Source organism: Eulemur rufifrons, chromosome 20 (assembly GCF_041146395.1).
Source record: "Eulemur rufifrons isolate Redbay chromosome 20, OSU_ERuf_1, whole genome shotgun sequence".
Taxonomy (NCBI): Eukaryota; Metazoa; Chordata; class Mammalia; order Primates; family Lemuridae; genus Eulemur; species Eulemur rufifrons.
In genome coordinates, this window is record NC_091002.1 from 29,245,331 (window position 1) to 29,252,918 (window position 7,588).

General features: G+C 51.0%; 1 protein-coding gene across 1 annotated transcript in view; it reads right to left on the reverse strand.

The window, feature by feature from the left end:
• The window catches only part of RASSF2 (Ras association domain family member 2), a 33,812-nt gene extending 26,522 nt beyond the window's left edge, over positions 1-7,290 (reverse strand). The window contains exon 1 of the mRNA XM_069495547.1: positions 7,226-7,290. The gene's annotated coding sequence lies outside the window, so the exon portion shown is untranslated. The remainder of the gene's footprint in view (positions 1-7,225) is intronic.
• Positions 7,291-7,588: the final 298 nt, after the last annotated feature.

Genomic DNA, 7,588 nt, shown 5'->3' on the forward strand with positions numbered 1-7,588 from the left:
TCCATGTGTATGTGTGGAGATGTGGTGTGTGTCCATGTGTATGGGTGTGTGTGTGTGTGTGTGTGTGGTCAGTACGTGTAGAATTTAGACTCTGGCTCAGAGAAACCAGAGACCTAGAACGCTAACCCCCAATATCTACTGACGGGCAGGAAAGAGCCTGGTCACATGTGCCTCCCTGAAGCAGCACTTCTATGACCTTCAGCCAGAGGGACCCAGCCAAGACAGACGCTCGTGGGCTCAGATTCAGACAAGTGAGAAATTCCATGTGACAGGTTTGGCCCGAGAGGAGAGTGGGAAGTTGGTGGAGAAACCACTGGCCCCAATAAAGCAAAGAGGACTAACCCCCCCCCACCTGCATTTCTCAAAATGGAGGGCTATTCTATAGGGTGGCTTTAATGTCCTACCTGGGGCCGCAGGGAGGCCACTCCGCAGGCAGGAAGGGCCTGAGGCCTGTGTCACTTGGTGCTCCCACTCACCCGTGTGCGGGTTGGTCCCTCAGCTCTGCAGAGACACGCTGACCGACCCCGGCAGGTGAGGAGGGGCTGCCTCCGGTTCCCCACTTCCTACAAGCGCAGGTTTCTTTGATAGCCACACTTCCTGTTTACCGGGTGGTTTCCAAGTCACAGGTCTCTCTGAGACTCATCTCTGAGCTCACATCCCCTTCCTAAAGGGAACCCCAGCAGTTCTTCCTTTTTTGGTGCTATAGGCTGAGACTCTGAGCTCTGCGTGCAGAGACCTTGGAGTCTCCTTTGCTTGCCACCTGGCGACAGGATTGGAAGCCTAAGAGCCAGGCTGGCTGGTCTCCTCCACCCCGAGATGGGCAGGTTCCTTGGACACGAGGGACAGTGAGGGGGAGAGCGAGGAAAGGGGCAGCCATCGTGGGGGCATCTTGCATCCACCCTCCTTGTCTACACCAACATCACATGCGGGGAAATCCACCCTCCCCCGGCAGACGGCGGGCCCTGTGCCTGGCCAGGAGAGATGGCACATCTGGGGGTTTCCAGAGCATTTCCAGGAGGCCGAGGGGAAGTTTGCCACAATACCACAGTCACAGCCTCCCCAGCCTGCCCTGCCCTGTGACCAGCTGACTAACCCTGAAGGAAAGTCAGCACCATGAAAAACAGAACTGCTCCTCAAAGTGGCCTTCAAAGGCGTCTCTCTGAAATCTTTGCGCTTCCCTAACTGCTGGCGCTTAAAAGGGGCAGCTGCCCACTGGGCAGATGGAAAACAGGCAGAGCCAGGTACACCTGAGAGCCCTTCTGGACCTACAGGGCAAGCACTTTGGGGGAACTCACTTACCAAGGAACTTAAAGCATTTGCCGCAGAACAAGGCATCCCAGAGAAAAGCCGCCTGACCCACTCGCGTGAGCCCTGAATAGACTCACGCGACCCCTGAATAGACTCACGCGACCTAGTTTCCCAGTTCTGGGTCCCGCAGCCTCCCCATGAGATCTGAAGTGCCCCGACCCCGTGCACCACGGCCCCAGCTACGCACCGGAGAGCAACAGCTGCGTTCGACAGCCACAGCCACAACCACCTGATGGGTGTTTAGCAGGTCGAGTCCAGCCGCAGGGTTTGGAGCACCCAAAGGATGCTTGAAATCAAAAAATTGAGACTCTCTCAAGCTTCAAGGCAGCTGGTGTGGACAACCCCACCTCCACCTGGTTTGGAATCTCACTCACTGCAGGGCAGCTGCCCCGTGAACAGCAAGCCCACCCTTCCAAACCCACCAGCACACACGGAAGACCCTGGGGTGAGATGACTCAGCAGCAGGCAACCAGCAAAAGCCACACTGTGGTCAGCTCCCAGGCCAGCGGGGCCATACTGCACAACCCCTGGCTGCCTGCCTTTGTCCTGCCAGGCTGAGACGGAGGTCACAGCCCGACACCTGCCCCAGGGCAGGAAGGATGCCCAGGCCCCCTGTGGTCCAGCCTGAAATGGAACCACCAGAGCCAAATACCACAGCTCTCTCCCAGGGCTTGCCTTTCCTTTCTACTACACAAGTAAAATAAACATTTCTTACTTGTTTTATTTTAAAAATACAGATAAGCAAAAAGATTAATATCCACAAAAGGACAAATATTGTAGAATTCCATTTATACGGGGTACCTAGAGTAGTCAAACTCATGCAGACAATAAGTAGGTTAATAAGAGGTTACCAGGAGCTGGGGGTGGGAGGGAATGAGGGGTTATTGTTTAATGGGCACAGAGTTTGTTTGGAATGATGGAAAAGTTCTAGAAATGGGCAAGGGTGATGGTCACACAACACCGTGAATGTACTTACCACCACTAAATTTTACACTTAAAAATGATTAAAAGGGTAAATTTTATGATATCTATATTTTACCATAATTAAAAATAAAAAATAAAAGTAATTACATGTAAAAAAAGATGACGATCAAAATCTCCCAAAATTCCACCACCCAGAGACAATCACTATTAACATTTTCCCATATATCCTTCCAGATGTAAATATAAATGGGTGGTATATTTTACAAAAATACCACACTGTTAATCTGCTTCTTAGAAATATATCATATTTTTCCATGTTAATAGATAACACACCTACATCTTATATTTTTGCAGCCACATGGTATTCCAATGTATAGATATACTATAATTAATTTATGACTGTTGGGCATTTAGTCTCCTTTTTTTTTGCTGCTGTTGTCATTATAAATAATGCAGCAAGGGGCATCCCTATATACTTATTTGTCTGCACTTGCCCAATTATATCCCTAGGATAAGAATTCCTATGGGTAGAATTGCTGAGTCAAGGACTCCCTCGGGAGGGTTTTCAATAGAGCATTAAGACTAAAACTAAACCCTTTGTAGTCCCAGCTCCTCAGACTCAGGAGGCTGAGGCAGGAGGATTCCTTGAGCCCAGGAGTTTGAGTTCAGCCTGGGCAACATAGCAAGACCCCAACATTAAAAAAAAAGGGTAAAAGTACACAAGGATGTTGAATTCTGTCACGTAAAAGTCTCTTTCTCCACGTGTACTTTCTTTGGATTCCACTTGGATGTTTATGACATTGCATAGTGGACCAGAAAGGGACTGTCCTTTTAGTAAGAAACCAGCCCCTGCCACCCTGGGCCTCTTGTGGGGACACACCATGCCTATGCCATGAAGTGAAACTGGTATACAAGAAAGCCTGGGTTATACTGGGTTAATGTCTACTGAATTCTCTTGTCCAGCAAGAAAGACTCTAGGATGGCCCAGTGCTGGGTGCCCCATGTTGGGCAAACATGGAAGGTTTTCTGTGGTTGAAGGTTTTGTTCTTGTATAAACAGGACAAGGCACCAGATTCTTCCTAAAGAGATCAAGGGCTAGAAGGGACCTGTGGAATCCTCCACTCCCTTGCCTTGGAGATAGAGAAACTGAGGGTCAGAAAGACTCACAGTGTAAACATTTCAGTCTTCTTTAAATGTAGCCCAGAAGTGTCTCACTCACAGCGAACCAACCTGTTCAGGGCAGAGCTGGAACATATGCCAAGTTTTTGACACCAAATACAACTCTTACCCTCCCCTCCCCCATGTACAAAATTGGAAGTTGAGATCACTGGGGTCACCTGCTGTCTCAGTCACGGCTAGATGTGTGCCGGAGCTGGCTCGTACTGGCTCTCAAGGGCTGGAGGTGCTCACCTCTTCCCAAGTCAGCAACTCAGTGCTCAGTGACACCATGTGGCAGCTTGAAATCAGCCATGGTGGGAATATTTACACCACAGAAATTGGCAAACACCGCCAAGCAGGGCTCCTTCCACTCCACCCTTCCAAGAGCCAGTTGGTTAAACATTGGTTGCAACCAAGGAATCACTGGGTACAACCTAGGAAGGCAATCTCTGAGCAGGCGACCTTAGTTTCCTCACCTAACATAAGGACAGCCTCTCTCCAAAGTACTGAATTCTCCTTGTTCCACCATGTTCTGCTCTCAACTCCACCATAACCCCCCCATATTCACCAATGAGTGCCCCATGGTGGGCACAAATGCTTTCCTGAATGCTTGCTATATGCCAGGCCACCACCTGAACACATACAATAGATCATTTGATCTTCACAATATTACTGTGAGATACTTATTGAAATTTCCATCTTACAGTTGGGGAAATGGAGACTTTCAATGACTTTTTCACCACATACTAATGCCTGTCTTAGGTTGGTTTCCTCCAGAAGTAGACCCTGAGACAAGGATTCAAGTGCAAGTGCAAGGGGAGCGGGGGAGTGAGATGGGGCAGGGAAGGCAGCCAATGAAGGGAGCGACTTACTGCCATGAGTGATTGGGACTCGGGCCTGCTAGGGAACTCTCAGAGAGGCAGAGAACGTCCCTCAAGGTTATCCCAACAGAGAGGTGAAGGGGCTGGAGTATTTATACACCTTCTCCCTTCAGTCATTGGTAGAAGCCAAGGGAACACGGGCAGGAGGCTGACAGCATCTGTGACACTGCCCAATATCCTGCAGCTAGAATATGGTAGAAAGCAATTCGAACATCCAAATCCAATCCTCTTTTCATTACATTTACAGAAATGAGCAGTTAATCACGCGCAAACACTTAACTGAGCACTAAGTACGGGTAAATCGTCACACTGATGAAGGAAACCCACTTTGCCAAATCACGTTGGGTTGATGTCTAAAGAAAGCACAAGGTATCTCTCCACCAACTTTTATCAATAGAAGGAATAGGAAAAGCCCCTGTAAGTCACTTTGCCCATCCCACAGAAATTAGTCAAATACCCTTTCAGGCTTCCTTATGTGAGAGGTTCCTTTCTCTGGTGCAGCCACAGCTGCCTTGGGCAGGAGTTCGCCAAACCCAAGCTGTCACCCCAAATAGCCACGTCAACCTGTGATTACAGGATCTAGAGTCTGCCATCCCAGAGGTGATCAAAAAAAATGACCCGCTGGCTGCCCAACCTGCTGAGACTGAGACTGTGCCATTTACTATGCCCTCCTTCCCCAGAGTCTCCTGTCCCACACTAACCACCCCCTCACATGGCCACGTCCCCCATGGGAGCCCGAAAGCAGGCCACATAAATGAAACCAGCAGTTTCATTCATCCCATGCCTGTAGGAGCTCATCCCACCTTCAGGACTTTTTTTTTTTTTTTTTTTTTTTTTGAGACAGAGTCTCACTCTGTTGCCCAGGCTAGAGTGAGTGCCGTGGCGTCAGCCTAGCTCACAGCAACCTCAAACTCCTGAGCTCAAGCGATCCTCCTGTCTCAGCCTCCCGAGTAGCTGGGACTACAGGCATGAGCCACCATGCCCGGCTAATTTTTTCTATATATATTTTTAGCTGTCCATATAATTTCTTTCTATTTTTAGTAGAGATGGGGTCTCGCTCTTGCTCAGGCTGGTCTCGAACTCCTGAGCTCAAACGATCCGCCCACCTCGGCCTCCCAGAGTGCTAGGATTACAGGCGTGAGCCACCATGCCCGGCCCCACCTTCAGGACTTTTTAAAAATTTTTCTGGGAGTCAGGAAGGTATTTAAATAGGACAGTATGTCACTGGGGCAAACAACTGAACTATATTGTGAAGAGTGGCAGGAGGGGCAGGAAGGTGGCAGGAGGGGACTGCTACCCTACTTTTATAAACCCAGCTGTGGCAGCTCTCGGCAGCTACATGTTGAAGACAGAGACTGGACATCTTGTTCCCTTCCAAGTACATTGCTGAGACCTGCCCGGTGGCTCACTCTGGGGGAGCGGAGGAAACTGAAGCAAGTCCTGAGACTGCCCTTGGGATCACCCAGTCCGCCTCCCAGCCTCTCCTCGGGCCTCTCTGGTGACCTGGCCCTGCCTCTGTGCCCCCACCTCCCACTCGGTGAGGATACTTCCTGCCAAAGTATCCCAAAGAGGACTGAGAGCAGTAATCAGGCCAAGGTTCTTTTGTGCTTTGATGACGGGTCGCCTTTCTGGCAAGCAAGCGGCGAGGCCCAGCCCTCTGAGGCAGCAGATGCACAGCCCCGGGCACCTCTCCAGCGGCTCTCAGTCATTCCTAAGCAGCTCACGCACAGAGCGCAGACACGGAGCCTGGCTCCCAAGCACCAGGAAAAAGACCAAGAAGTAAAAGCAAAGCCAGCGGGTGACGGAGCCGTCCCAGAACACTCAAGAGTGAGGGACTAAAAAGAAGGCATAGGGTTGTCTACCACCCCAAGTGACTCCTAAGATAGCACAAACTGGGGAGAAGGCCTGAACCTCCAAACAGAAGCCACACAGAGAAGTGGAGTGGTGGATTGTGGAGCCCCAGGGACAGAGTGAGACCACTCTCAGGAAGGTGAGGATGATGCTGGCTGGAGATACAGCAGGTGCAGGCGCACTTGGCCTGATGCAGAGGGCACCCCGCCCCCTTCTCCTGGAGGAAGGCATGGCTGGGGCCCCAGATCCCTGGCCTCCTCTCAGCCAAGTTCCTCAAAGGGGTCCTCATCATCCTAACTGAATTTCAACAGCCCTCCATCCGAATGAGGGTAGTGGAGTACTTGGGATATGTCTAGGCTGAACCCCAAGGACTTTCCTGTGTCTCCCCAATATTCCACCTCTGCTCTCCCATCTGCTGAATGAGGGGCAGGACTTACCTCCCAGCCTCCCCAGCACTGGGAACCCCAGACTGGAGCAGCCCACCCCCCGGGGTGCCCAGGCAGCCTGCTCATTTTGCCTCTGTCTTCTCCCAGGGCAAGAGCTACCCCTGTCTCCAAAACTACTCCAAGCTCAGCCATCATTTGAGACTCTCTTCTGTCCCCCTGAGGCCGGCTGGACTGCCACAGCTCCCAGGCATCAGGCTGGCCTGTCCAGAAAAGAACATACAGCTGCTTCCCCGCTACCGACTCTCTGGTCCCAAATGGGCACCACCCAGGTAGATGTCACAGTCCCTGGGACACTGCATTTGAATACAAGTTGTTGAGTTTTTTTAATTAACTCTTCTCAAACCGATTTATCTTAGCGGTTTCCTTAGCCTGAAGGTTTCCTTAATTCTTCAGACTACCTGCAGAAAAAGTTCCTAGTAAGTACATGTATTTTGATTAATAAGATAAGTCCAACCTCAGATTCCTCACCAGATGCTCCTAAAGAAGGTCCCTGGCTCTGTCTCCCGGATGTTTAAAAGAATCAGGGTTTCTAATTCTTTCTTCCCATTGTGCCAGGATCAGCGGGAGGAACCAAGGAACCTAGTCCCCCTCCAGGACAAATTGTTATTTGTCAGCTCGTTCGTTCATATATTCATTCATCACACGTAAGGTACTTACTATAACCCCAGCCGGCCGTAGACACAGCCTCTGCTCTCCAGGAGGACACGCTCTAGGCACCGGGGTTCCAGACACCTGGGAGGAAAGTGCGTGCAGCGTTGAGCAGCCTCGCGCTCAGCCCCTGCTGTCACTGAGGCGCAGAGGTGCAGTGGACAGTCCGGGACTCACACAGCGCCCCAGAGGTGAAACAGAACCCTCGTTCTCCCTGCCAGGCCACCGCCACTCTGTTGTCCCCAGAACGCTCCAGCTTAGCGCTGAGTGCACGGCAAGCGCTCGAAATGAGAAGTGGCGGGTAGCTACCGAGGGCACCTGCAAAGAGAGGATGCAAAGCAGAGGTCTCCAGCGACCTCTGCTCAGGCACCA